Source organism: Phyllobates terribilis, unplaced genomic scaffold (genome assembly GCF_046119375.1).
Source record: "Phyllobates terribilis strain yellow unplaced genomic scaffold, ASM4611937v1 Scaffold_8__6_contigs__length_399053987, whole genome shotgun sequence".
NCBI classification, from domain to species: Eukaryota; Metazoa; Chordata; class Amphibia; order Anura; family Dendrobatidae; genus Phyllobates; species Phyllobates terribilis.
The window spans coordinates 347,799,585-347,826,981 of NW_027362768.1; the positions used below are offsets into that span (position 1 = coordinate 347,799,585).

Below are 27,397 nucleotides of genomic sequence, written 5' to 3' on the forward strand. Positions count from 1 at the left end.
TAAATAACTACAGGTGGTGAGATAAGCTGCACAATATAATTGACCTTTCAGTATATTGTTGCACACACACCATCTATTTAGCAAATGCCCTTGTTATCAACAGCAGCCTTTTAAACTCACCTGAGCTAACAGGTATGTGAGCTGGTTACTCTGCTGCGCTTAAAATTTCTTTTTTGGTTTGCTACAATGCCTTTTCTGAAACGTTGTCTCCCTCTGCTGGAACACTGACTTCTTTCATTTAATGCCTGCAGACTATAAAAGAGAAACCAACCCAAAAAGTTTGGTTGATTAGTCTGTGGCATTCTTTTAAACTGTTGCTTATGGCGGTCTCTGTGAGCTTCTCAGTGACATTCAGCCATCCAGGTATCCCGCCTGCAGTAGACGGAATGTGGCAATGGAACGCTGGCTGCGCGTGTCATAATAGGCTCTGAGCCTTTATATACCTGCGCACAGCAGCAGCCACCTTCAGTCTGCTGCTGGACAGCCAGCAGCAGCAGCAGCAGGAGAGGTAATTAATCAGCAACCCTCCTGCTAAGGGTAGACAGCTGCTCGTTCCACCCCCCCCCGCCTTAATTGGTTCTCCTCCCTTCCAACGGTGTTGAGGCGGGTGGGAACAGCCGGGGGTTGAGGGTACTGTGCTAAAAGAGGTGGAGTTATGCAGATCTAAAACGCGTGGATTGCAGCAGCAGCAAGCCGAAAAGTGCAGGCATGTGAGGGATCTAGAGGTTGACAGCATGTCTTCTTAACGGGAGTCCAGGTGGCCATCTCCACAAATGGACTTTTCAGAATCCTTGGGTGGCACCGTAGTCGGAAACCAATTCTGGTTATCGCTTCTCGGCCTTTTGGCTAAGATCAAGTGTAGTATCTGTTCTTATCAGTTTAATATCTGATACGTCCCCTATCTGGGGACCATATATTAAATGGATTTTTAGAACAGGGAGATGGAAAAAGAGCTTGCTCTGTCCACTCCACGCATTGACCTGGTATTGCAGTATCTCCAGGACCGGTGCACCCCTTCTTTAATGCAGTTTCTAAAATCAGAAAGAATTGAATTCAATGCTTTTTGTTCATTTGGCTTGTTTGTCGGATTTTGGGATGGACTCTTTGGCTTTGCTTTTCCTCTCCTCATTGGATTTTTCATGTTAAAAGTTGCAGAAGCCAGATGACAAGCTCATTTTGGTTCAACTTCAGCAACTGTGCATTGCATTGCCATGTAATGTAATGCAATGCTATCTATCTAGCTCTCCCTCTATACTTCCTTTTGGATAAACAGACATATTAGGCAAGCATTTTGGAGCTTTCACCTAAATAACTACAGGTGGTGAGATAAGCTGCACAATATAATTGACCTTTCAGTATATTGTTGCACACACACCATCTATTTAGCAAATGCCCTTGTTATCAACAGCAGCCTTTTAAACTCACCTGAGCTAACAGGTATGTGAGCTGGTTACTCTGCTGCGCTTAAAATTTCTTTTTTGGTTTGCTACAATGCCTTTTCTGAAACGTTGTCTCCCTCTGCTGGAACACTGACTTCTTTCATTTAATGCCTGCAGACTATAAAAGAGAAACCAACCCAAAAAGTTTGGTTGATTAGTCTGTGGCATTCTTTTAAACTGTTGCTTATGGCGGTCTCTGTGAGCTTCTCAGTGACATTCAGCCATCCAGGTATCCCGCCTGCAGTAGACGGAATGTGGCAATGGAACGCTGGCTGCGCGTGTCATAATAGGCTCTGAGCCTTTATATACCTGCGCACAGCAGCAGCCACCTTCAGTCTGCTGCTGGACAGCCAGCAGCAGCAGCAGCAGCAGGAGAGGTAATTAATCAGCAACCCTCCTGCTAAGGGTAGACAGCTGCTCGTTCCACTTCCCCCCCCCCCCCGCCTTAATTGGTTCTCCTCCCTTCCAACGGTGTTGAGGCGGGTGGGAACAGCCGGGGGTTGAGGGTACTGTGCTAAAAGAGGTGGAGTTATGCAGATCTAAAACGCGTGGATTGCAGCAGCAGCAAGCCGAAAAGTGCAGGCATGTGAGGGATCTAGAGGTTGACAGCATGTCTTCTTAACGGGAGTCCAGGTGGCCATCTCCACAAATGGACTTTTCAGAATCCTTGGGTGGCACCGTAGTCGGAAACCAATTCTGGTTATCGCTTCTCGGCCTTTTGGCTAAGATCAAGTGTAGTATCTGTTCTTATCAGTTTAATATCTGATACGTCCCCTATCTGGGGACCATATATTAAATGGATTTTTAGAACAGGGAGATGGAAAAAGAGCTTGCTCTGTCCACTCCACGCATTGACCTGGTATTGCAGTATCTCCAGGACCGGTGCACCCCTTCTTTAATGCAGTTTCTAAAATCAGAAAGAATTGAATTCAATGCTTTTTGTTCATTTGGCTTGTTTGTCGGATTTTGGGATGGACTCTTTGGCTTTGCTTTTCTTCTCCTCATTGGATTTTTCATGTTAAAAGTTGCAGAAGCCAGATGACAAGCTCATTTTGGTTCAACTTCAGCAACTGTGCATTGCATTGCCATGTAATGTAATGCAATGCTATCTATCTAGCTCTCCCTCTATACTTCCTTTTGGATAAACAGACATATTAGGCAAGCATTTTGGAGCTTTCACCTAAATAACTACAGGTGGTGAGATAAGCTGCACAATATAATTGACCTTTCAGTATATTGTTGCACACACACCATCTATTTAGCAAATGCCCTTGTTATCAACAGCAGCCTTTTAAACTCACCTGAGCTAACAGGTATGTGAGCTGGTTACTCTGCTGCGCTTAAAATTTCTTTTTTGGTTTGCTACAATGCCTTTTCTGAAACGTTGTCTCCCTCTGCTGGAACACTGACTTCTTTCATTTAATGCCTGCAGACTATAAAAGAGAAACCAACCCAAAAAGTTTGGTTGATTAGTCTGTGGCATTCTTTTAAACTGTTGTTTATGGCGGTCTCTGTGAGCTTCTCAGTGACATTCAGCCATCCAGGTATCCCGCCTGCAGTAGACGGAATGTGGCAATGGAACGCTGGCTGCGCGTGTCATAATAGGCTCTGAGCCTTTATATACCTGCGCACAGCAGCAGCCACCTTCAGTCTGCTGCTGGACAGCCAGCAGCAGCAGCAGCAGCAGGAGAGGTAATTAATCAGCAACCCTCCTGCTAAGGGTAGACAGCTGCTCGTTCCACCCCCCCCGCCTTAATTGGTTCTCCTCCCTTCCAACGGTATTGAGGCGGGTGGGAACAGCCAGGGGTTGAGGGTACTGTGCTAAAAGAGGTGGAGTTATGCAGATTTAAAACGCGTGGATTGCAGCAGCAGCAAGCCGAAAAGTGCAGGCATGTGAGGGATCTAGAGGTTGACAGCATGTCTTCTTAACGGGAGTCCAGGTGGCCATCTCCACAAATGGACTTTTCAGAATCCTTGGGTGGCACCATAGTCGGAAACCAATTCTGGTTATCGCTTCTCGGCCTTTTGGCTAAGATCAAGTGTAGTATCTGTTCTTATCAGTTTAATATCTGATACGTCCCCTATCTGGGGACCATATATTAAATGGATTTTTAGAACAGGGAGATGGAAAAAGAGCTTGCTCTGTCCACTCCACGCATTGACCTGGTATTGCAGTATCTCCAGGACCGGTGCACCCCTTCTTTAATGCAGTTTCTAAAATCAGAAAGAATTGAATTCAATGCTTTTTGTTCATTTGGCTTGTTTGTCGGATTTTGGGATGGACTCTTTGGCTTTGCTTTTCTTCTCCTCATTGGATTTTTCATGTTAAAAGTTGCAGAAGCCAGATGACAAGCTCATTTTGGTTCAACTTCAGCAACTGTGCATTGCATTGCCATGTAATGTAATGCAATGCTATCTATCTAGCTCTCCCTCTATACTTCCTTTTGGATAAACAGACATATTAGGCAAGCATTTTGGAGCTTTCACCTAAATAACTACAGGTGGTGAGATAAGCTGCACAATATAATTGACCTTTCAGTATATTGTTGCACACACACCATCTATTTAGCAAATGCCCTTGTTATCAACAGCAGCCTTTTAAACTCACCTGAGCTAACAGGTATGTGAGCTGGTTACTCTGCTGCGCTTAAAATTTCTTTTTTGGTTTGCTACAATGCCTTTTCTGAAACGTTGTCTCCCTCTGCTGGAACACTGACTTCTTTCATTTAATGCCTGCAGACTATAAAAGAGAAACCAACCCAAAAAGTTTGGTTGATTAGTCTGTGGCATTCTTTTAAACTGTTGCTTATGGCGGTCTCTGTGAGCTTCTCAGTGACATTCAGCCATCCAGGTATCCCGCCTGCAGTAGACGGAATGTGGCAATGGAACGCTGGCTGCGCGTGTCATAATAGGCTATGAGCCTTTATATACCTGCGCACAGCAGCAGCCACCTTCAGTCTGCTGCTGGACAGCCAGCAGCAGCAGCAGGAGAGGTAATTAATCAGCAACCCTCCTGCTAAGGGTAGACAGCTGCTCGTTCCACCCCCCCCCGCCTTAATTGGTTCTCCTCCCTTCCAACGGTGTTGAGGCGGGTGGGAACAGCCGGGGGTTGAGGGTACTGTGCTAAAAGAGGTGGAGTTATGCAGATCTAAAACGCGTGGATTGCAGCAGCAGCAAGCCGAAAAGTGCAGGCATGTGAGGGATCTAGAGGTTGACAGCATGTCTTCTTAACGGGAGTCCAGGTGGCCATCTCCACAAATGGACTTTTCAGAATCCTTGGGTGGCACCGTAGTCGGAAACCAATTCTGGTTATCGCTTCTCAGCCTTTTGGCTAAGATCAAGTGTAGTATCTGTTCTTATCAGTTTAATATCTGATACGTCCCCTATCTGGGGACCATATATTAAATGGATTTTTAGAACAGGGAGATGGAAAAAGAGCTTGCTCTGTCCACTCCACGCATTGACCTGGTATTGCAGTATCTCCAGGACCGGTGCACCCCTTCTTTAATGCAGTTTCTAAAATCAGAAAGAATTGAATTCAATGCTTTTTGTTCATTTGGCTTGTTTGTCGGATTTTGGGATGGACTCTTTGGCTTTGCTTTTCTTCTCCTCATTGGATTTTTCATGTTAAAAGTTGCAGAAGCCAGATGACAAGCTCATTTTGGTTCAACTTCAGCAACTGTGCATTGCATTGCCATGTAATGTAATGCAATGCTATCTATCTAGCTCTCCCTCTATACTTCCTTTTGGATAAACAGACATATTAGGCAAGCATTTTGGAGCTTTCACCTAAATAACTACAGGTGGTGAGATAAGCTGCACAATATAATTGACCTTTCAGTATATTGTTGCACACACACCATCTATTTAGCAAATGCCCTTGTTATCAACAGCAGCCTTTTAAACTCACCTGAGCTAACAGGTATGTGAGCTGGTTACTCTGCTGCGCTTAAAATTTCTTTTTTGGTTTGCTACAATGCCTTTTCTGAAACGTTGTCTCCCTCTGCTGGAACACTGACTTCTTTCATTTAATGCCTGCAGACTATAAAAGAGAAACCAACCCAAAAAGTTTGGTTGATTAGTCTGTGGCATTCTTTTAAACTGTTGCTTATGGCGGTCTCTGTGAGCTTCTCAGTGACATTCAGCCATCCAGGTATCCCGCCTGCAGTAGACGGAATGTGGCAATGGAACGCTGGCTGCGCGTGTCATAATAGGCTCTGAGCCTTTATATACCTGCGCACAGCAGCAGCCACCTTCAGTCTGCTGCTGGACAGCCAGCAGCAGCAGCAGCAGCAGGAGAGGTAATTAATCAGCAACCCTTCTGCTAAGGGTAGACAGCTGCTCGTTCCACCCCCCCCCGCCTTAATTGGTTCTCCTCCCTTCCAACGGTGTTGAGGCGGGTGGGAACAGCCGGGGGTTGAGGGTACTGTGCTAAAAGAGGTGGAGTTATGCAGATCTAAAACGCGTGGATTGCAGCAGCAGCAAGCCGAAAAGTGCAGGCATGTGAGGGATCTAGAGGTTGACAGCATGTCTTCTTAACGGGAGTCCAGGTGGCTATCTCCACAAATGGACTTTTCAGAATCCTTGGGTGGCACCGTAGTCGGAAACCAATTCTGGTAATCGCTTCTCGGCCTTTTGGCTAAGATCAAGTGTAGTATCTGTTCTTATCAGTTTAATATCTGATACGTCCCCTATCTGGGGACCATATATTAAATGGATTTTTAGAACAGGGAGATGGAAAAAGAGCTTGCTCTGTCCACTCCACGCATTGACCTGGTATTGCAGTATCTCCAGGACCGGTGCACCCCTTCTTTAATGCAGTTTCTAAAATCAGAAAGAATTGAATTCAATGCTTTTTGTTCATTTGGCTTGTTTGTCGGATTTTGGGATGGACTCTTTGGCTTTGCTTTTCTTCTCCTCATTGAATTTTTCATGTTAAAAGTTGCAGAAGCCAGATGACAAGCTCATTTTGGTTCAACTTCAGCAACTGTGCATTGCATTGCCATGTAATGTAATGCAATGCTATCTATCTAGCTCTCCCTCTATACTTCCTTTTGGATAAACAGACATATTAGGCAAGCATTTTGGAGCTTTCACCTAAATAACTACAGGTGGTGAGATAAGCTGCACAATATAATTGACCTTTCAGTATATTGTTGCACACACACCATCTATTTAGCAAATGCCCTTGTTATCAACAGCAGCCTTTTAAACTCACCTGAGCTAACAGGTATGTGAGCTGGTTACTCTGCTGCGCTTAAAATTTCTTTTTTGGTGTGCTACAATGCCTTTTCTGAAACGTTGTCTCCCTCTGCTGGAACACTGACTTCTTTCATTTAATGCCTGCAGACTATAAAAGAGAAACCAACCCAAAAAGTTTGGTTGATTAGTCTGTGGCATTCTTTTAAACTGTTGCTTATGGCGGTCTCTGTGAGCTTCTCAGTGACATTCAGCCATCCAGGTATCCCGCCTGCAGTAGACGGAATGTGGCAATGGAACGCTGGCTGCGCGTGTCATAATAGGCTCTGAGCCTTTATATACCTGCGCACAGCAGCAGCCACCTTCAGTCTGCTGCTGGACAGCCAGCAGCAGCAGCAGCAGGAGAGGTAATTAATCAGCAACCCTCCTGCTAAGGGTAGACAGCTGCTCGTTCCACCCCCCCCCCCCCCGCCTTAATTGGTTCTCCTCCCTTCCAACGGTGTTGAGGCGGGTGGGAACAGCCGGGGGTTGAGGGTACTGTGCTAAAAGAGGTGGAGTTATGCAGATCTAAAACGCGTGGATTGCAGCAGCAGCAAGCCGAAAAGTGCAGGCATGTGAGGGATCTAGAGGTTGACAGCATGTCTTCTTAACGGGAGTCCAGGTGGCCATCTCCACAAATGGACTTTTCAGAATCCTTGGGTGGCACCGTAGTCGGAAACCAATTCTGGTTATCGCTTCTCGGCCTTTTGGCTAAGATCAAGTGTAGTATCTGTTCTTATCAGTTTAATATCTGATACGTCCCCTATCTGGGGACCATATATTAAATGGATTTTTAGAACAGGGAGATGGAAAAAGAGCTTGCTCTGTCCACTCCACGCATTGACCTGGTATTGCAGTCTCTCCAGGACCGGTGCACCCCTTCTTTAATGCAGTTTCTAAAATCAGAAAGAATTGAATTTAATGCTTTTTGTTCATTTGGCTTGTTTGTCGGATTTTGGGATGGACTCTTTGGCTTTGCTTTTCTTCTCCTCATTGAATTTTTCATGTTAAAAGTTGCAGAAGCCAGATGACAAGCTCATTTTGGTTCAACTTCAGCAACTGTGCATTGCATTGCCATGTAATGTAATGCAATGCTATCTATCTAGCTCTCCCTCTATACTTCCTTTTGGATAAACAGACATATTAGGCAAGCATTTTGGAGCTTTCACCTAAATAACTACAGGTGGTGAGATAAGCTGCACAATATAATTGACCTTTCAGTATATTGTTGCACACACACCATCTATTTAGCAAATGCCCTTGTTATCAACAGCAGCCTTTTAAACTCACCTGAGCTAACAGGTATGTGAGCTGGTTACTCTGCTGCGCTTAAAATTTCTTTTTTGGTTTGCTACAATGCCTTTTCTGAAACGTTGTCTCCCTCTGCTGGAACACTGACTTCTTTCATTTAATGCCTGCAGACTATAAAAGAGAAACCAACCCAAAAAGTTTGGTTGATTAGTCTGTGGCATTCTTTTAAACTGTTGCTTATGGCGGTCTCTGTGAGCTTCTCAGTGACATTCAGCCATCCAGGTATCCCGCCTGCAGTAGACGGAATGTGGCAATGGAACGCTGGCTGCGCGTGTCATAATAGGCTCTGAGCCTTTATATACCTGCGCACAGCAGCAGCCACCTTCAGTCTGCTGCTGGACAGCCAGCAGCAGCAGCAGCAGCAGGAGAGGTAATTAATCAGCAACCCTTCTGCTAAGGGTAGACAGCTGCTCGTTCCACCCCCCCCCGCCTTAATTGGTTCTCCTCCCTTCCAACGGTGTTGAGGCGGGTGGGAACAGCCGGGGGTTGAGGGTACTGTGCTAAAAGAGGTGGAGTTATGCAGATCTAAAACGCGTGGATTGCAGCAGCAGCAAGCCGAAAAGTGCAGGCATGTGAGGGATCTAGAGGTTGACAGCATGTCTTCTTAACGGGAGTCCAGGTGGCTATCTCCACAAATGGACTTTTCAGAATCCTTGGGTGGCACCGTAGTCGGAAACCAATTCTGGTAATCGCTTCTCGGCCTTTTGGCTAAGATCAAGTGTAGTATCTGTTCTTATCAGTTTAATATCTGATACGTCCCCTATCTGGGGACCATATATTAAATGGATTTTTAGAACAGGGAGATGGAAAAAGAGCTTGCTCTGTCCACTCCACGCATTGACCTGGTATTGCAGTATCTCCAGGACCGGTGCACCCCTTCTTTAATGCAGTTTCTAAAATCAGAAAGAATTGAATTCAATGCTTTTTGTTCATTTGGCTTGTTTGTCGGATTTTGGGATGGACTCTTTGGCTTTGCTTTTCTTCTCCTCATTGAATTTTTCATGTTAAAAGTTGCAGAAGCCAGATGACAAGCTCATTTTGGTTCAACTTCAGCAACTGTGCATTGCATTGCCATGTAATGTAATGCAATGCTATCTATCTAGCTCTCCCTCTATACTTCCTTTTGGATAAACCGACATATTAGGCAAGCATTTTGGAGCTTTCACCTAAATAACTACAGGTGGTGAGATAAGCTGCACAATATAATTGACCTTTCAGTATATTGTTGCACACACACCATCTATTTAGCAAATGCCCTTGTTATCAACAGCAGCCTTTTAAACTCACCTGAGCTAACAGGTATGTGAGCTGGTTACTCTGCTGCGCTTAAAATTTCTTTTTTGGTGTGCTACAATGCCTTTTCTGAAACGTTGTCTCCCTCTGCTGGAACACTGACTTCTTTCATTTAATGCCTGCAGACTATAAAAGAGAAACCAACCCAAAAAGTTTGGTTGATTAGTCTGTGGCATTCTTTTAAACTGTTGCTTATGGCGGTCTCTGTGAGCTTCTCAGTGACATTCAGCCATCCAGGTATCCCGCCTGCAGTAGACGGAATGTGGCAATGGAACGCTGGCTGCGCGTGTCATAATAGGCTCTGAGCCTTTATATACCTGCGCACAGCAGCAGCCACCTTCAGTCTGCTGCTGGACAGCCAGCAGCAGCAGCAGCAGGAGAGGTAATTAATCAGCAACCCTCCTGCTAAGGGTAGACAGCTGCTCGTTCCACCCCCCCCCCCCCGCCTTAATTGGTTCTCCTCCCTTCCAACGGTGTTGAGGCGGGTGGGAACAGCCGGGGGTTGAGGGTACTGTGCTAAAAGAGGTGGAGTTATGCAGATCTAAAACGCGTGGATTGCAGCAGCAGCAAGCCGAAAAGTGCAGGCATGTGAGGGATCTAGAGGTTGACAGCATGTCTTCTTAACGGGAGTCCAGGTGGCCATCTCCACAAATGGACTTTTCAGAATCCTTGGGTGGCACCGTAGTCGGAAACCAATTCTGGTTATCGCTTCTCGGCCTTTTGGCTAAGATCAAGTGTAGTATCTGTTCTTATCAGTTTAATATCTGATACGTCCCCTATCTGGGGACCATATATTAAATGGATTTTTAGAACAGGGAGATGGAAAAAGAGCTTGCTCTGTCCACTCCACGCATTGACCTGGTATTGCAGTCTCTCCAGGACCGGTGCACCCCTTCTTTAATGCAGTTTCTAAAATCAGAAAGAATTGAATTTAATGCTTTTTGTTCATTTGGCTTGTTTGTCGGATTTTGGGATGGACTCTTTGGCTTTGCTTTTCTTCTCCTCATTGAATTTTTCATGTTAAAAGTTGCAGAAGCCAGATGACAAGCTCATTTTGGTTCAACTTCAGCAACTGTGCATTGCATTGCCATGTAATGTAATGCAATGCTATCTATCTAGCTCTCCCTCTATACTTCCTTTTGGATAAACAGACATATTAGGCAAGCATTTTGGAGCTTTCACCTAAATAACTACAGGTGGTGAGATAAGCTGCACAATATAATTGACCTTTCAGTATATTGTTGCACACACACCATCTATTTAGCAAATGCCCTTGTTATCAACAGCAGCCTTTTAAACTCACCTGAGCTAACAGGTATGTGAGCTGGTTACTCTGCTGCGCTTAAAATTTCTTTTTTGGTTTGCTACAATGCCTTTTCTGAAACGTTGTCTCCCTCTGCTGGAACACTGACTTCTTTCATTTAATGCCTGCAGACTATAAAAGAGAAACCAACCCAAAAAGTTTGGTTGATTAGTCTGTGGCATTCTTTTAAACTGTTGCTTATGGCGGTCTCTGTGAGCTTCTCAGTGACATTCAGCCATCCAGGTATCCCGCCTGCAGTAGACGGAATGTGGCAATGGAACGCTGGCTGCGCGTGTCATAATAGGCTCTGAGCCTTTATATACCTGCGCACAGCAGCAGCCACCTTCAGTCTGCTGCTGGACAGCCAGCAGCAGCAGCAGCAGCAGGAGAGGTAATTAATCAGCAACCCTCCTGCTAAGGGTAGACAGCTGCTCGTTCCACCCCCCCCCCCGCCTTAATTGGTTCTCCTCCCTTCCAACGGTGTTGAGGCGGGTGGGAACAGCCGGGGGTTGAGGGTACTGTGCTAAAAGAGGTGGAGTTATGCAGATCTAAAACGCGTGGATTGCAGCAGCAGCAAGCCGAAAAGTGCAGGCATGTGAGGGATCTAGAGGTTGACAGCATGTCTTCTTAACGAGAGTCCAGGTGGCCATCTCCACAAATGGACTTTTCAGAATCCTTGGGTGGCACCGTAGTCGGAAACCAATTCTGGTTATCGCTTCTCGGCCTTTTGGCTAAGATCAAGTGTAGTATCTGTTCTTATCAGTTTAATATCTGATACGTCCCCTATCTGGGGACCATATATTAAATGGATTTTTAGAACAGGGAGATGGAAAAAGAGCTTGCTCTGTCCACTCCACGCATTGACCTGGTATTGCAGTATCTCCAGGACCGGTGCACCCCTTCTTTAATGCAGTTTCTAAAATCAGAAAGAATTGAATTCAATGCTTTTTGTTCATTTGGCTTGTTTGTCGGATTTTGGGATGGACTCTTTGGCTTTGCTTTTCTTCTCCTCATTGGATTTTTCATGTTAAAAGTTGCAGAAGCCAGATGACAAGCTCATTTTGGTTCAACTTCAGCAACTGTGCATTGCATTGCCATGTAATGTAATGCAATGCTATCTATCTAGCTCTCCCTCTATACTTCCTTTTGGATAAACAGACATATTAGGCAAGCATTTTGGAGCTTTCACCTAAATAACTACAGGTGGTGAGATAAGCTGCACAATATAATTGACCTTTCAGTATATTGTTGCACACACACCATCTATTTAGCAAATGCCCTTGTTATCAACAGCAGCCTTTTAAACTCACCTGAGCTAACAGGTATGTGAGCTGGTTACTCTGCTGCGCTTAAAATTTCTTTTTTGGTTTGCTACAATGCCTTTTCTGAAACGTTGTCTCCCTCTGCTGGAACACTGACTTCTTTCATTTAATGCCTGCAGACTATAAAAGAGAAACCAACCCAAAAAGTTTGGTTGATTAGTCTGTGGCATTCTTTTAAACTGTTGCTTATGGCGGTCTGTGTGAGCTTCTCAGTGACATTCAGCCATCCAGGTATCCCGCCTGCAGTAGACGGAATGTGGCAATGGAACGCTGGCTGCGCGTGTCATAATAGGCTCTGAGCCTTTATATACCTGCGCACAGCAGCAACCACCTTCAGTCTGCTGCTGGACAGCCAGCAGCAGCAGCAGCAGCAGGAGAGGTAATTAATCAGCAACCCTCCTGCTAAGGGTAGACAGCTGCTCGTTCCACCCCCCCCCCCCCGCCTTAATTGGTTCTCCTCCCTTCCAACGGTGTTGAGGCGGGTGGGAACAGCCGGGGGTTGAGGGTACTGTGCTAAAAGAGGTGGAGTTATGCAGATCTAAAACGCGTGGATTGCAGCAGCAGCAAGCCGAAAAGTGCAGGCATGTGAGGGATCTAGAGGTTGACAGCATGTCTTCTTAACGGGAGTCCAGGTGGCCATCTCCACAAATGGACTTTTCAGAATCCTTGGGTGGCACCGTAGTCGGAAACCAATTCTGGTTATCGCTTCTCGGCCTTTTGGCTAAGATCAAGTGTAGTATCTGTTCTTATCAGTTTAATATCTGATACGTCCCCTATCTGGGGACCATATATTAAATGGATTTTTAGAACAGGGAGATGGAAAAAGAGCTTGCTCTGTCCACTCCACGCATTGACCTGGTATTGCAGTATCTCCAGGACCGGTGCACCCCTTCTTTAATGCAGTTTCTAAAATCAGAAAGAATTGAATTTAATGCTTTTTGTTCATTTGGCTTGTTTGTCGGATTTTGGGATGGACTCTTTGGCTTTGCTTTTCTTCTCCTCATTGAATTTTTCATGTTAAAAGTTGCAGAAGCCAGATGACAAGCTCATTTTGGTTCAACTTCAGCAACTGTGCATTGCATTGCCATGTAATGTAATGCAATGCTATCTATCTAGCTCTCCCTCTATACTTCCTTTTGGATAAACAGACATATTAGGCAAGCATTTTGGAGCTTTCACCTAAATAACTACAGGTGGTGAGATAAGCTGCACAATATAATTGACCTTTCAGTATATTGTTGCACACACACCATCTATTTAGCAAATGCCCTTGTTATCAACAGCAGCCTTTTAAACTCACCTGAGCTAACAGGTATGTGAGCTGGTTACTCTGCTGCGCTTAAAATTTCTTTTTTGGTTTGCTACAATGCCTTTTCTGAAACGTTGTCTCCCTCTGCTGGAACACTGACTTCTTTCATTTAATGCCTGCAGACTATAAAAGAGAAACCAACCCAAAAAGTTTGGTTGATTAGTCTGTGGCATTCTTTTAAACTGTTGCTTATGGCGGTCTCTGTGAGCTTCTCAGTGACATTCAGCCATCCAGGTATCCCGCCTGCAGTAGACGGAATGTGGCAATGGAACGCTGGCTGCGCGTGTCATAATAGGCTCTGAGCCTTTATATACCTGCGCACAGCAGCAGCCACCTTCAGTCTGCTGCTGGACAGCCAGCAGCAGCAGCAGCAGCAGGAGAGGTAATTAATCAGCAACCCTCCTGCTAAGGGTAGACAGCTGCTCGTTCCACCCCCCCCCCCCGCCTTAATTGGTTCTCCTCCCTTCCAACGGTGTTGAGGCGGGTGGGAACAGCCGGGGGTTGAGGGTACTGTGCTAAAAGAGGTGGAGTTATGCAGATCTAAAACGCGTGGATTGCAGCAGCAGCAAGCCGAAAAGTGCAGGCATGTGAGGGATCTAGAGGTTGACAGCATGTCTTCTTAACGAGAGTCCAGGTGGACATCTCCACAAATGGACTTTTCAGAATCCTTGGGTGGCACCGTAGTCGGAAACCAATTCTGGTTATCGCTTCTCGGCCTTTTGGCTAAGATCAAGTGTAGTATCTGTTCTTATCAGTTTAATATCTGATACGTCCCCTATCTGGGGACCATATATTAAATGGATTTTTAGAACAGGGAGATGGAAAAAGAGCTTGCTCTGTCCACTCCACGCATTGACCTGGTATTGCAGTATCTCCAGGACCGGTGCACCCCTTCTTTAATGCAGTTTCTAAAATCAGAAAGAATTGAATTCAATGCTTTTTGTTCATTTGGCTTGTTTGTCGGATTTTGGGATGGACTCTTTGGCTTTGCTTTTCTTCTCCTCATTGGATTTTTCATGTTAAAAGTTGCAGAAGCCAGATGACAAGCTCATTTTGGTTCAACTTCAGCAACTGTGCATTGCATTGCCATGTAATGTAATGCAATGCTATCTATCTAGCTCTCCCTCTATACTTCCTTTTGGATAAACAGACATATTAGGCAAGCATTTTGGAGCTTTCACCTAAATAACTACAGGTGGTGAGATAAGCTGCACAATATAATTGACCTTTCAGTATATTGTTGCACACACACCATCTATTTAGCAAATGCCCTTGTTATCAACAGCAGCCTTTTAAACTCACCTGAGCTAACAGGTATGTGAGCTGGTTACTCTGCTGCGCTTAAAATTTCTTTTTTGGTTTGCTACAATGCCTTTTATGAAACGTTGTCTCCCTCTGCTGGAACACTGACTTCTTTCATTTAATGCCTGCAGACTATAAAAGAGAAACCAACCCAAAAAGTTTGGTTGATTAGTCTGTGGCATTCTTTTAAACTGTTGCTTATGGCGGTCTGTGTGAGCTTCTCAGTGACATTCAGCCATCCAGGTATCCCGCCTGCAGTAGACGGAATGTGGCAATGGAAGGCTGGCTGCGCGTGTCATAATAGGCTCTGAGCCTTTATATACCTGCGCACAGCAGCAGCCACCTTCAGTCTGCTGCTGGACAGCCAGCAGCAGCAGCAGCAGCAGCAGGAGAGGTAATTAATCAGCAACCCTCCTGCTAAGGGTAGACAGCTGCTCGTTCCACCCCCCCCCGCCTTAATTGGTTCTCCTCCCTTCCAACGGTGTTGAGGCGGGTGGGAACAGCCGGGGGTTGAGGGTACTGTGCTAAAAGAGGTGGAGTTATGCAGATCTAAAACGCGTGGATTGCAGCAGCAGCAAGCCGAAAAGTGCAGGCATGTGAGGGATCTAGAGGTTGACAGCATGTCTTCTTAACGGGAGTCCAGGTGGCCATCTCCACAAATGGACTTTTCAGAATCCTTGGGTGGCACCGTAGTCGGAAACCAATTCTGGTTATCGCTTCTCGGCCTTTTGGCTAAGATCAAGTGTAGTATCTGTTCTTATCAGTTTAATATCTGATACGTCCCCTATCTGGGGACCATATATTAAATGGATTTTTAGAACAGGGAGATGGAAAAAGAGCTTGCTCTGTCCACTCCACGCATTGACCTGGTATTGCAGTATCTCCAGGACCGGTGCACCCCTTCTTTAATGCAGTTTCTAAAATCAGAAAGAATTGAATTCAATGCTTTTTGTTCATTTGGCTTGTTTGTCGGATTTTGGGATGGACTCTTTGGCTTTGCTTTTCTTCTCCTCATTGGATTTTTCATGTTAAAAGTTGCAGAAGCCAGATGACAAGCTCATTTTGGTTCAACTTCAGCAACTGTGCATTGCATTGCCATGTAATGTAATGCAATGCTATCTATCTAGCTCTCCCTCTATACTTCCTTTTGGATAAACAGACATATTAGGCAAGCATTTTGGAGCTTTCACCTAAATAACTACAGGTGGTGAGATAAGCTGCACAATATAATTGACCTTTCAGTATATTGTTGCACACACACCATCTATTTAGCAAATGCCCTTGTTATCAACAGCAGCCTTTTAAACTCACCTGAGCTAACAGGTATGTGAGCTGGTTACTCTGCTGCGCTTAAAATTTCTTTTTTGGTTTGCTACAATGCCTTTTCTGAAACGTTGTCTCCCTCTGCTGGAACACTGACTTCTTTCATTTAATGCCTGCAGACTATAAAAGAGAAACCAACCCAAAAAGTTTGGTTGATTAGTCTGTGGCATTCTTTTAAACTGTTGCTTATGGCGGTCTCTGTGAGCTTCTCAGTGACATTCAGCCATCCAGGTATCCCGCCTGCAGTAGACGGAATGTGGCAATGGAACGCTGGCTGCGCGTGTCATAATAGGCTCTGAGCCTTTATATACCTGCGCACAGCAGCAGCCACCTTCAGTCTGCTGCTGGACAGCCAGCAGCAGCAGCAGCAGGAGAGGTAATTAATCAGCAACCCTCCTGCTAAGGGTAGACAGCTGCTCGTTCCACCCCCCCCCCGCCTTAATTGGTTCTCCTCCCTTCCAACGGTGTTGAGGCGGGTGGGAACAGCCGGGGGTTGAGGGTACTGTGCTAAAAGAGGTGGAGTTATGCAGATCTAAAACGCGTGGATTGCAGCAGCAGCAAGCCGAAAAGTGCAGGCATGTGAGGGATCTAGAGGTTGACAGCATGTCTTCTTAACGGGAGTCCAGGTGGCCATCTCCACAAATGGACTTTTCAGAATCCTTGGGTGGCACCGTAGTCGGAAACCAATTCTGGTTATCACTTCTCGGCCTTTTGGCTAAGATCAAGTGTAGTATCTGTTCTTATCAGTTTAATATCTGATACGTCCCCTATCTGGGGACCATATATTAAATGGATTTTTAGAACAGGGAGATGGAAAAAGAGCTTGCTCTGTCCACTCCACGCATTGACCTGGTATTGCAGTATCTCCAGGACCGGTGCACCCCTTCTTTAATGCAGTTTCTAAAATCAGAAAGAATTGAATTCAATGCTTTTTGTTCATTTGGCTTGTTTGTCGGATTTTGGGATGGACTCTTTGGCTTTGCTTTTCTTCTCCTCATTGGATTTTTCATGTTAAAAGTTGCAGAAGCCAGATGACAAGCTCATTTTGGTTCAACTTCAGCAACTGTGCATTGCATTGCCATGTAATGTAATGCAATGCTATCTATCTAGCTCTCCCTCTATACTTCCTTTTGGATAAACAGACATATTAGGCAAGCATTTTGGAGCTTTCACCTAAATAACTACAGGTGGTGAGATAAGCTGCACAATATAATTGACCTTTCAGTATATTGTTGCACACACACCATCTATTTAGCAAATGCCCTTGTTATCAACAGCAGCCTTTTAAACTCACCTGAGCTAACAGGTATGTGAGCTGGTTACTCTGCTGCGCTTAAAATTTCTTTTTTGGTTTGCTACAATGCCTTTTCTGAAACGTTGTCTCCCTCTGCTGGAACACTGACTTCTTTCATTTAATGCCTGCAGACTATAAAAGAGAAACCAACCCAAAAAGTTTGGTTGATTAGTCTGTGGCATTCTTTTAAACTGTTGCTTATGGCGGTCTCTGTGAGCTTCTCAGTGACATTCAGCCATCCAGGTATCCCGCCTGCAGTAGACGGAATGTGGCAATGGAACGCTGGCTGCGCGTGTCATAATAGGCTCTGAGCCTTTATATACCTGCGCACAGCAGCAGCCACCTTCAGTCTGCTGCTGGACAGCCAGCAGCAGCAGCAGCAGCAGCAGGAGAGGTAATTAATCAGCAACCCTCCTGCTAAGGGTAGACAGCTGCTCGTTCCACCCCCCCCCCGCCTTAATTGGTTCTCCTCCCTTCCAACGGTGTTGAGGCGGGTGGGAACAGCCGGGGGTTGAGGGTACTGTGCTAAAAGAGGTGGAGTTATGCAGATCTAAAACGCGTGGATTGCAGCAGCAGCAAGCCGAAAAGTGAAGGCATGTGAGGGATCTAGAGGTTGACAGCATGTCTTCTTAACGGGAGTCCAGGTGGCCATCTCCACAAATGGACTTTTCAGAATCCTTGGGTGGCACCGTAGTCGGAAACCAATTCTGGTTATCGCTTCTCGGCCTTTTGGCTAAGATCAAGTGTAGTATCTGTTCTTATCAGTTTAATATCTGATACGTCCCCTATCTGGGGACCATATATTAAATGGATTTTTAGAACAGGGAGATGGAAAAAGAGCTTGCTCTGTCCACTCCACGCATTGACCTGGTATTGCAGTATCTCCAGGACCGGTGCACCCCTTCTTTAATGCAGTTTCTAAAATCAGAAAGAATTGAATTCAATGCTTTTTGTTCATTTGGCTTGTTTGTCGGATTTTGGGATGGACTCTTTGGCTTTGCTTTTCTTCTCCTCATTGGATTTTTCATGTTAAAAGTTGCAGAAGCCAGATGACAAGCTCATTTTGGTTCAACTTCAGCAACTGTGCATTGCATTGCCATGTAATGTAATGCAATGCTATCTATCTAGCTCTCCCTCTATACTTCCTTTTGGATAAACAGACATATTAGGCAAGCATTTTGGAGCTTTCACCTAAATAACTACAGGTGGTGAGATAAGCTGCACAATATTATTGACCTTTCAGTATATTGTTGCACACACACCATCTATTTAGCAAATGCCCTTGTTATCAACAGCAGCCTTTTAAACTCACCTGAGCTAACAGGTATGTGAGCTGGTTACTCTGCTGCGCTTAAAATTTCTTTTTTGGTTTGCTACAATGCCTTTTCTGAAACGTTGTCTCCCTCTGCTGGAACACTGACTTCTTTCATTTAATGCCTGCAGACTATAAAAGAGAAACCAACCCAAAAAGTTTGGTTGATTAGTCTGTGGCATTCTTTTAAACTGTTGCTTATGGCGGTCTCTGTGAGCTTCTCAGTGACATTCAGCCATCCAGGTATCCCGCCTGCAGTAGACGGAATGTGGCAATGGAACGCTGGCTGCGCGTGTCATAATAGGCTCTGAGCCTTTATATACCTGCGCACAGCAGCAGCCACCTTCAGTCTGCTGCTGGACAGCCAGCAGCAGCAGCAGCAGCAGGAGAGGTAATTAATCAGCAACCCTCCTGCTAAGGGTAGACAGCTGCTCGTTCCACCCCCCCCCCGCCTTAATTGGTTCTCCTCCCTTCCAACGGTGTTGAGGCGGGTGGGAACAGCCGGGGGTTGAGGGTACTGTGCTAAAAGAGGTGGAGTTATGCAGATCTAAAACGCGTGGATTGCAGCAGCAGCAAGCCGAAAAGTGCAGGCATGTGAGGGATCTAGAGGTTGACAGCATGTCTTCTTAACGGGAGTCCAGGTGGCCATCTCCACAAATGGACTTTTCAGAATCCTTGGGTGGCACCGTAGTCGGGAACCAATTCTGGTTATCGCTCCTCGGCCTTTTGGCTAAGATCAAGTGTAGTATCTGTTCTTATCAGTTTAATATCTGATACGTCCCCTATCTGGAGACCATATATTAAATGGATTTTTAGAACAGGGAGATGGAAAAAGAGCTTGCTCTGTCCACTCCACGCATTGACCTGGTATTGCAGTATCTCCAGGACCGGTGCACCCCTTCTTTAATGCAGTTTCTAAAATCAGAAAGAATTGAATTCAATGCTTTTTGTTCATTTGGCTTGTTTGTCGGATTTTGGGATGGACTCTTTGGCTTTGCTTTTCTTCTCCTCATTGGATTTTTCATGTTAAAAGTTGCAGAAGCCAGATGACAAGCTCATTTTGGTTCAACTTCAGCAACTGTGCATTGCATTGCCATGTAATGTAATGCAATGCTATCTATCTAGCTCTCCCTCTATACTTCCTTTTGGATAAACAGACATATTAGGCAAGCATTTTGGAGCTTTCACCTAAATAACTACAGGTGGTGAGATAAGCTGCACAATATAATTGACCTTTCAGTATATTGTTGCACACACACCATCTATTTAGCAAATGCCCTTGTTATCAACAGCAGCCTTTTAAACTCACCTGAGCTAACAGATATGTGAGCTGGTTACTCTGCTGCGCTTAAAATTTCTTTTTTGGTTTGCTACAATGCCTTTTCTGAAACGTTGTCTCCCTCTGCTGGAACACTGACTTCTTTCATTTAATGCCTGCAGACTATAAAAGAGAAACCAACCCAAAAAGTTTGGTTGATTAGTCTGTGGCATTCTTTTAAACTGTTGCTTATGGCGGTCTCTGTGAGCTTCTCAGTGACATTCAGCCATCCAGGTATCCCGCCTGCAGTAGACGGAATGTGGCAATGGAACGCTGGCTGCGCGTGTCATAATAGGCTCTGAGCCTTTATATACCTGCGCACAGCAGCAGCCACCTTCAGTCTGCTGCTGGACAGCCAGCAGCAGCAGCAGCAGGAGAGGTAATTAATCAGCAACCCTCCTGCTAAGGGTAGACAGCTGCTCGTTCCACCCCCCCCCCCGCCTTAATTGGTTCTCCTCCCTTCCAACGGTGTTGAGGCGGGTGGGAACAGCCGGGGGTTGAGGGTACTGTGCTAAAAGAGGTGGAGTTATGCAGATATAAAACGCGTGGATTGCAGCAGCAGCAAGCCGAAAAGTGCAGGCATGTGAGGGATCTAGAGGTTGACAGCATGTCTTCTTAACGGGAGTCCAGGTGGCCATCTCCACAAATGGACTTTTCAGAATCCTTGGGTGGCACCGTAGTCGGAAACCAATTCTGGTTATCGCTTCTCGGCCTTTTGGCTAAGATCAAGTGTAGTATCTGTTCTTATCAGTTTAATATCTGATACGTCCCCTATCTGGGGACCATATATTAAATGGATTTTTAGAACAGGGAGATGGAAAAAGAGCTTGCTCTGTCCACTCCACGCATTGTCCTGGTATTGCAGTATCTCCAGGACCGGTGCACCCCTTCTTTAATGCAGTTTCTAAAATCAGAAAGAATTGAATTCAATGCTTTTTGTTCATTTGGCTTGTTTGTCGGATTTTGGGATGGACTCTTTGGCTTTGCTTTTCTTCTCCTCATTGGATTTTTCATGTTAAAAGTTGCAGAAGCCAGATGACAAGCTCATTTTGGTTCAACTTCAGCAACTGTGCATTGCATTGCCATGTAATGTAATGCAATGCTATCTATCTAGCTCTCCCTCTATACTTCCTTTTGGATAAACAGACATATTAGGCAAGCATTTTGGAGCTTTCACCTAAATAACTACAGGTGGTGAGATAAGCTGCACAATATAATTGACCTTTCAGTATATTGTTGCACACACACCATCTATTTAGCAAATGCCCTTGTTATCAACAGCAGCCTTTTAAACTCACCTGAGCTAACAGGTATGTGAGCTGGTTACTCTGCTGCGCTTAAAATTTCTTTTTTGGTTTGCTACAATGCCTTTTCTGAAACGTTGTCTCCCTCTGCTGGAACACTGACTTCTTTCATTTAATGCCTGCAGACTATAAAAGAGAAACCAACCCAAAAAGTTTGGTTGATTAGTCTATGGCATTCTTTTAAACTGTTGCTTATGGCGGTCTCTGTGAGCTTCTCAGTGACATTCAGCCATCCAGGTATCCCGCCTGCAGTAGACGGAATGTGGCAATGGAACGCTGGCTGCGCGTGTCATAATAGGCTCTGAGCCTTTATATACCTGCGCACAGCAGCAGCCACCTTCAGTCTGCTGCTGGACAGCCAGCAGCAGCAGCAGCAGGAGAGGTAATTAATCAGCAACCCTCCTGCTAAGGGTAGACAGCTGCTCGTTCCACCCCCCCCCCGCCTTAATTGGTTCTCCTCCCTTCCAACGGTGTTGAGGCGGGTGGGAACAGCCGGGGGTTGAGGGTACTGTGCTAAAAGAGGTGGAGTTATGCAGATCTAAAACGCGTGGATTGCAGCAGCAGCAAGCCGAAAAGTGAAGGCATGTGAGGGATCTAGAGGTTGACAGCATGTCTTCTTAACGGGAGTCCAGGTGGCCATCTCCACAAATGGACTTTTCAGAATCCTTGGGTGGCACCGTAGTCGGAAACCAATTCTGGTTATCGCTTCTCGGCCTTTTGGCTAAGATCAAGTGTAGTATCTGTTCTTATCAGTTTAATATCTGATACGTCCCCTATCTGGGGACCATATATTAAATGGATTTTTAGAACAGGGAGATGGAAAAAGAGCTTGCTCTGTCCACTCCACGCATTGACCTGGTATTGCAGTATCTCCAGGACCGGTGCACCCCTTCTTTAATGCAGTTTCTAAAATCAGAAAGAATTGAATTCAATGCTTTTTGTTCATTTGGCTTGTTTGTCGGATTTTGGGATGGACTCTTTGGCTTTGCTTTTCTTCTCCTCATTGGATTTTTCATGTTAAAAGTTGCAGAAGCCAGATGACAAGCTCATTTTGGTTCAACTTCAGCAACTGTGCATTGCATTGCCATGTAATGTAATGCAATGCTATCTATCTAGCTCTCCCTCTATACTTCCTTTTGGATAAACAGACATATTAGGCAAGCATTTTGGAGCTTTCACCTAAATAACTACAGGTGGTGAGATAAGCTGCACAATATTATTGACCTTTCAGTATATTGTTGCACACACACCATCTATTTAGCAAATGCCCTTGTTATCAACAGCAGCCTTTTAAACTCACCTGAGCTAACAGGTATGTGAGCTGGTTACTCTGCTGCGCTTAAAATTTCTTTTTTGGTTTGCTACAATGCCTTTTCTGAAACGTTGTCTCCCTCTGCTGGAACACTGACTTCTTTCATTTAATGCCTGCAGACTATAAAAGAGAAACCAACCCAAAAAGTTTGGTTGATTAGTCTGTGGCATTCTTTTAAACTGTTGCTTATGGCGGTCTCTGTGAGCTTCTCAGTGACATTCAGCCATCCAGGTATCCCGCCTGCAGTAGACGGAATGTGGCAATGGAACGCTGGCTGCGCGTGTCATAATAGGCTCTGAGCCTTTATATACCTGCGCACAGCAGCAGCCACCTTCAGTCTGCTGCTGGACAGCCAGCAGCAGCAGCAGCAGCAGGAGAGGTAATTAATCAGCAACCCTCCTGCTAAGGGTAGACAGCTGCTCGTTCCACCCCCCCCCCCGCCTTAATTGGTTCTCCTCCCTTCCAACGGTGTTGAGGCGGGTGGGAACAGCCGGGGGTTGAGGGTACTGTGCTAAAAGAGGTGGAGTTATGCAGATCTAAAACGCGTGGATTGCAGCAGCAGCAAGCCGAAAAGTGCAGGCATGTGAGGGATCTAGAGGTTGACAGCATGTCTTCTTAACGGGAGTCCAGGTGGCCATCTCCACAAATGGACTTTTCAGAATCCTTGGGTGGCACCGTAGTCGGGAACCAATTCTGGTTATCGCTCCTCGGCCTTTTGGCTAAGATCAAGTGTAGTATCTGTTCTTATCAGTTTAATATCTGATACGTCCCCTATCTGGAGACCATATATTAAATGGATTTTTAGAACAGGGAGATGGAAAAAGAGCTTGCTCTGTCCACTCCACGCATTGACCTGGTATTGCAGTATCTCCAGGACCGGTGCACCCCTTCTTTAATGCAGTTTCTAAAATCAGAAAGAATTGAATTCAATGCTTTTTGTTCATTTGGCTTGTTTGTCGGATTTTGGGATGGACTCTTTGGCTTTGCTTTTCTTCTCCTCATTGGATTTTTCATGTTAAAAGTTGCAGAAGCCAGATGACAAGCTCATTTTGGTTCAACTTCAGCAACTGTGCATTGCATTGCCATGTAATGTAATGCAATGCTATCTATCTAGCTCTCCCTCTATACTTCCTTTTGGATAAACAGACATATTAGGCAAGCATTTTGGAGCTTTCACCTAAATAACTACAGGTGGTGAGATAAGCTGCACAATATAATTGACCTTTCAGTATATTGTTGCACACACACCATCTATTTAGCAAATGCCCTTGTTATCAACAGCAGCCTTTTAAACTCACCTGAGCTAACAGATATGTGAGCTGGTTACTCTGCTGCGCTTAAAATTTCTTTTTTGGTTTGCTACAATGCCTTTTCTGAAACGTTGTCTCCCTCTGCTGGAACACTGACTTCTTTCATTTAATGCCTGCAGACTATAAAAGAGAAACCAACCCAAAAAGTTTGGTTGATTAGTCTGTGGCATTCTTTTAAACTGTTGCTTATGGCGGTCTCTGTGAGCTTCTCAGTGACATTCAGCCATCCAGGTATCCCGCCTGCAGTAGACGGAATGTGGCAATGGAACGCTGGCTGCGCGTGTCATAATAGGCTCTGAGCCTTTATATACCTGCGCACAGCAGCAGCCACCTTCAGTCTGCTGCTGGACAGCCAGCAGCAGCAGCAGCAGGAGAGGTAATTAATCAGCAACCCTCCTGCTAAGGGTAGACAGCTGCTCGTTCCACCCCCCCCCCCGCCTTAATTGGTTCTCCTCCCTTCCAACGGTGTTGAGGCGGGTGGGAACAGCCGGGGGTTGAGGGTACTGTGCTAAAAGAGGTGGAGTTATGCAGATATAAAACGCGTGGATTGCAGCAGCAGCAAGCCGAAAAGTGCAGGCATGTGAGGGATCTAGAGGTTGACAGCATGTCTTCTTAACGGGAGTCCAGGTGGCCATCTCCACAAATGGACTTTTCAGAATCCTTGGGTGGCACCGTAGTCGGAAACCAATTCTGGTTATCGCTTCTCGGCCTTTTGGCTAAGATCAAGTGTAGTATCTGTTCTTATCAGTTTAATATCTGATACGTCCCCTATCTGGGGACCATATATTAAATGGATTTTTAGAACAGGGAGATGGAAAAAGAGCTTGCTCTGTCCACTCCACGCATTGTCCTGGTATTGCAGTATCTCCAGGACCGGTGCACCCCTTCTTTAATGCAGTTTCTAAAATCAGAAAGAATTGAATTCAATGCTTTTTGTTCATTTGGCTTGTTTGTCGGATTTTGGGATGGACTCTTTGGCTTTGCTTTTCTTCTCCTCATTGGATTTTTCATGTTAAAAGTTGCAGAAGCCAGATGACAAGCTCATTTTGGTTCAACTTCAGCAACTGTGCATTGCATTGCCATGTAATGTAATGCAATGCTATCTATCTAGCTCTCCCTCTATACTTCCTTTTGGATAAACAGACATATTAGGCAAGCATTTTGGAGCTTTCACCTAAATAACTACAGGTGGTGAGATAAGCTGCACAATATAATTGACCTTTCAGTATATTGTTGCACACACACCATCTATTTAGCAAATGCCCTTGTTATCAACAGCAGCCTTTTAAACTCACCTGAGCTAACAGGTATGTGAGCTGGTTACTCTGCTGCGCTTAAAATTTCTTTTTTGGTTTGCTACAATGCCTTTTCTGAAACGTTGTCTCCCTCTGCTGGAACACTGACTTCTTTCATTTAATGCCTGCAGACTATAAAAGAGAAACCAACCCAAAAAGTTTGGTTGATTAGTCTATGGCATTCTTTTAAACTGTTGCTTATGGCGGTCTCTGTGAGCTTCTCAGTGACATTCAGCCATCCAGGTATCCCGCCTGCAGTAGACGGAATGTGGCAATGGAACGCTGGCTGCGCGTGTCATAATAGGCTCTGAGCCTTTATATACCTGCGCACAGCAGCAGCCACCTTCAGTCTGCTGCTGGACAGCCAGCAGCAGCAGCAGCAGGAGAGGTAATTAATCAGCAACCCTCCTGCTAAGGGTAGACAGCTGCTCGTTCCACCCCCCCCCCCGCCTTAATTGGTTCTCCTCCCTTCCAACGGTGTTGAGGCGGGTGGGAACAGCCGGGGGTTGAGGGTACTGTGCTAAAAGAGGTGGAGTTATGCAGATCTAAAACGCGTGGATTGCAGCAGCAGCAAGCCGAAAAGTGAAGGCATGTGAGGGATCTAGAGGTTGACAGCATGTCTTCTTAACGGGAGTCCAGGTGGCCATCTCCACAAATGGACTTTTCAGAATCCTTGGGTGGCACCGTAGTCGGAAACCAATTCTGGTTATCGCTTCTCGGCCTTTTGGCTAAGATCAAGTGTAGTATCTGTTCTTATCAGTTTAATATCTGATACGTCCCCTATCTGGGGACCATATATTAAATGGATTTTTAGAACAGGGAGATGGAAAAAGAGCTTGCTCTGTCCACTCCACGCATTGACCTGGTATTGCAGTATCTCCAGGACCGGTGCACCCCTTCTTTAATGCAGTTTCTAAAATCAGAAAGAATTGAATTCAATGCTTTTTGTTCATTTGGCTTGTTTGTCGGATTTTGGGATGGACTCTTTGGCTTTGCTTTTCTTCTCCTCATTGGATTTTTCATGTTAAAAGTTGCAGAAGCCAGATGACAAGCTCATTTTGGTTCAACTTCAGCAACTGTGCATTGCATTGCCATGTAATGTAATGCAATGCTATCTATCTAGCTCTCCCTCTATACTTCCTTTTGGATAAACAGACATATTAGGCAAGCATTTTGGAGCTTTCACCTAAATAACTACAGGTGGTGAGATAAGCTGCACAATATTATTGACCTTTCAGTATATTGTTGCACACACACCATCTATTTAGCAAATGCCCTTGTTATCAACAGCAGCCTTTTAAACTCACCTGAGCTAACAGGTATGTGAGCTGGTTACTCTGCTGCGCTTAAAATTTCTTTTTTGGTTTGCTACAATGCCTTTTCTGAAACGTTGTCTCCCTCTGCTGGAACACTGACTTCTTTCATTTAATGCCTGCAGACTATAAAAGAGAAACCAACCCAAAAAGTTTGGTTGATTAGTCTGTGGCATTCTTTTAAACTGTTGCTTATGGCGGTCTCTGTGAGCTTCTCAGTGACATTCAGCCATCCAGGTATCCCGCCTGCAGTAGACGGAATGTGGCAATGGAACGCTGGCTGCGCGTGTCATAATAGGCTCTGAGCCTTTATATACCTGCGCACAGCAGCAGCCACCTTCAGTCTGCTGCTGGACAGCCAGCAGCAGCAGCAGCAGCAGGAGAGGTAATTAATCAGCAACCCTCCTGCTAAGGGTAGACAGCTGCTCGTTCCACCCCCCCCCCCGCCTTAATTGGTTCTCCTCCCTTCCAACGGTGTTGAGGCGGGTGGGAACAGCCGGGGGTTGAGGGTACTGTGCTAAAAGAGGTGGAGTTATGCAGATCTAAAACGCGTGGATTGCAGCAGCAGCAAGCCGAAAAGTGCAGGCATGTGAGGGATCTAGAGGTTGACAGCATGTCTTCTTAACGGGAGTCCAGGTGGCCATCTCCACAAATGGACTTTTCAGAATCCTTGGGTGGCACCGTAGTCGGGAACCAATTCTGGTTATCGCTCCTCGGCCTTTTGGCTAAGATCAAGTGTAGTATCTGTTCTTATCAGTTTAATATCTGATACGTCCCCTATCTGGAGACCATATATTAAATGGATTTTTAGAACAGGGAGATGGAAAAAGAGCTTGCTCTGTCCACTCCACGCATTGACCTGGTATTGCAGTATCTCCAGGACCGGTGCACCCCTTCTTTAATGCAGTTTCTAAAATCAGAAAGAATTGAATTCAATGCTTTTTGTTCATTTGGCTTGTTTGTCGGATTTTGGGATGGACTCTTTGGCTTTGCTTTTCTTCTCCTCATTGGATTTTTCATGTTAAAAGTTGCAGAAGCCAGATGACAAGCTCATTTTGGTTCAACTTCAGCAACTGTGCATTGCATTGCCATGTAATGT

The 27,397-nt window shown here is 45.3% G+C and overlaps 21 non-coding genes across 21 annotated transcripts; all 21 read left to right on the plus strand.

The window, feature by feature from the left end:
• Positions 1-826: 826 nt before the first annotated feature.
• On the plus strand, positions 827-1,017 carry LOC141158722 (U2 spliceosomal RNA). Its single transcript, XR_012248748.1, has one exon. It is a non-coding gene; the product is annotated as a U2 spliceosomal RNA (small nuclear RNA).
• Positions 1,018-2,141: 1,124 nt separating this feature from the next.
• LOC141158723 (U2 spliceosomal RNA) lies at positions 2,142-2,332 on the plus strand. The gene has a single exon (XR_012248749.1). It is a non-coding gene; the product is annotated as a U2 spliceosomal RNA (small nuclear RNA).
• A 1,116-nt stretch (positions 2,333-3,448) lies between these two features.
• LOC141158724 (U2 spliceosomal RNA) lies at positions 3,449-3,639 on the plus strand. The gene has a single exon (XR_012248750.1). It is a non-coding gene; the product is annotated as a U2 spliceosomal RNA (small nuclear RNA).
• A 1,111-nt stretch (positions 3,640-4,750) lies between these two features.
• On the plus strand, positions 4,751-4,941 carry LOC141159541 (U2 spliceosomal RNA). The gene has a single exon (XR_012249545.1). It is a non-coding gene; the product is annotated as a U2 spliceosomal RNA (small nuclear RNA).
• A 1,117-nt stretch (positions 4,942-6,058) lies between these two features.
• LOC141158725 (U2 spliceosomal RNA) lies at positions 6,059-6,249 on the plus strand. The gene has a single exon (XR_012248751.1). It is a non-coding gene; the product is annotated as a U2 spliceosomal RNA (small nuclear RNA).
• Positions 6,250-7,368: 1,119 nt separating this feature from the next.
• LOC141159614 (U2 spliceosomal RNA) lies at positions 7,369-7,559 on the plus strand. The gene has a single exon (XR_012249617.1). It is a non-coding gene; the product is annotated as a U2 spliceosomal RNA (small nuclear RNA).
• A 1,117-nt stretch (positions 7,560-8,676) lies between these two features.
• LOC141158726 (U2 spliceosomal RNA) lies at positions 8,677-8,867 on the plus strand. Its single transcript, XR_012248752.1, has one exon. It is a non-coding gene; the product is annotated as a U2 spliceosomal RNA (small nuclear RNA).
• A 1,118-nt stretch (positions 8,868-9,985) lies between these two features.
• On the plus strand, positions 9,986-10,176 carry LOC141159615 (U2 spliceosomal RNA). The gene has a single exon (XR_012249618.1). It is a non-coding gene; the product is annotated as a U2 spliceosomal RNA (small nuclear RNA).
• A 1,119-nt stretch (positions 10,177-11,295) lies between these two features.
• Positions 11,296-11,486, plus strand: LOC141158727 (U2 spliceosomal RNA). Its single transcript, XR_012248753.1, has one exon. It is a non-coding gene; the product is annotated as a U2 spliceosomal RNA (small nuclear RNA).
• Positions 11,487-12,607: 1,121 nt separating this feature from the next.
• Positions 12,608-12,798, plus strand: LOC141158728 (U2 spliceosomal RNA). Its single transcript, XR_012248754.1, has one exon. It is a non-coding gene; the product is annotated as a U2 spliceosomal RNA (small nuclear RNA).
• A 1,120-nt stretch (positions 12,799-13,918) lies between these two features.
• On the plus strand, positions 13,919-14,109 carry LOC141158729 (U2 spliceosomal RNA). The gene has a single exon (XR_012248755.1). It is a non-coding gene; the product is annotated as a U2 spliceosomal RNA (small nuclear RNA).
• A 1,120-nt stretch (positions 14,110-15,229) lies between these two features.
• Positions 15,230-15,420, plus strand: LOC141158730 (U2 spliceosomal RNA). Its single transcript, XR_012248756.1, has one exon. It is a non-coding gene; the product is annotated as a U2 spliceosomal RNA (small nuclear RNA).
• Positions 15,421-16,535: 1,115 nt separating this feature from the next.
• LOC141159474 (U2 spliceosomal RNA) lies at positions 16,536-16,726 on the plus strand. The gene has a single exon (XR_012249480.1). It is a non-coding gene; the product is annotated as a U2 spliceosomal RNA (small nuclear RNA).
• A 1,121-nt stretch (positions 16,727-17,847) lies between these two features.
• Positions 17,848-18,038, plus strand: LOC141158732 (U2 spliceosomal RNA). The gene has a single exon (XR_012248758.1). It is a non-coding gene; the product is annotated as a U2 spliceosomal RNA (small nuclear RNA).
• Positions 18,039-19,156: 1,118 nt separating this feature from the next.
• LOC141160061 (U2 spliceosomal RNA) lies at positions 19,157-19,347 on the plus strand. Its single transcript, XR_012250049.1, has one exon. It is a non-coding gene; the product is annotated as a U2 spliceosomal RNA (small nuclear RNA).
• Positions 19,348-20,463: 1,116 nt separating this feature from the next.
• LOC141159399 (U2 spliceosomal RNA) lies at positions 20,464-20,654 on the plus strand. The gene has a single exon (XR_012249406.1). It is a non-coding gene; the product is annotated as a U2 spliceosomal RNA (small nuclear RNA).
• A 1,115-nt stretch (positions 20,655-21,769) lies between these two features.
• LOC141158733 (U2 spliceosomal RNA) lies at positions 21,770-21,960 on the plus strand. Its single transcript, XR_012248759.1, has one exon. It is a non-coding gene; the product is annotated as a U2 spliceosomal RNA (small nuclear RNA).
• A 1,119-nt stretch (positions 21,961-23,079) lies between these two features.
• On the plus strand, positions 23,080-23,270 carry LOC141160062 (U2 spliceosomal RNA). The gene has a single exon (XR_012250050.1). It is a non-coding gene; the product is annotated as a U2 spliceosomal RNA (small nuclear RNA).
• Positions 23,271-24,386: 1,116 nt separating this feature from the next.
• LOC141159400 (U2 spliceosomal RNA) lies at positions 24,387-24,577 on the plus strand. Its single transcript, XR_012249407.1, has one exon. It is a non-coding gene; the product is annotated as a U2 spliceosomal RNA (small nuclear RNA).
• Positions 24,578-25,693: 1,116 nt separating this feature from the next.
• On the plus strand, positions 25,694-25,884 carry LOC141158735 (U2 spliceosomal RNA). Its single transcript, XR_012248760.1, has one exon. It is a non-coding gene; the product is annotated as a U2 spliceosomal RNA (small nuclear RNA).
• Positions 25,885-27,003: 1,119 nt separating this feature from the next.
• On the plus strand, positions 27,004-27,194 carry LOC141160064 (U2 spliceosomal RNA). Its single transcript, XR_012250052.1, has one exon. It is a non-coding gene; the product is annotated as a U2 spliceosomal RNA (small nuclear RNA).
• The last annotated feature ends 203 nt before the right edge of the window (positions 27,195-27,397 follow it).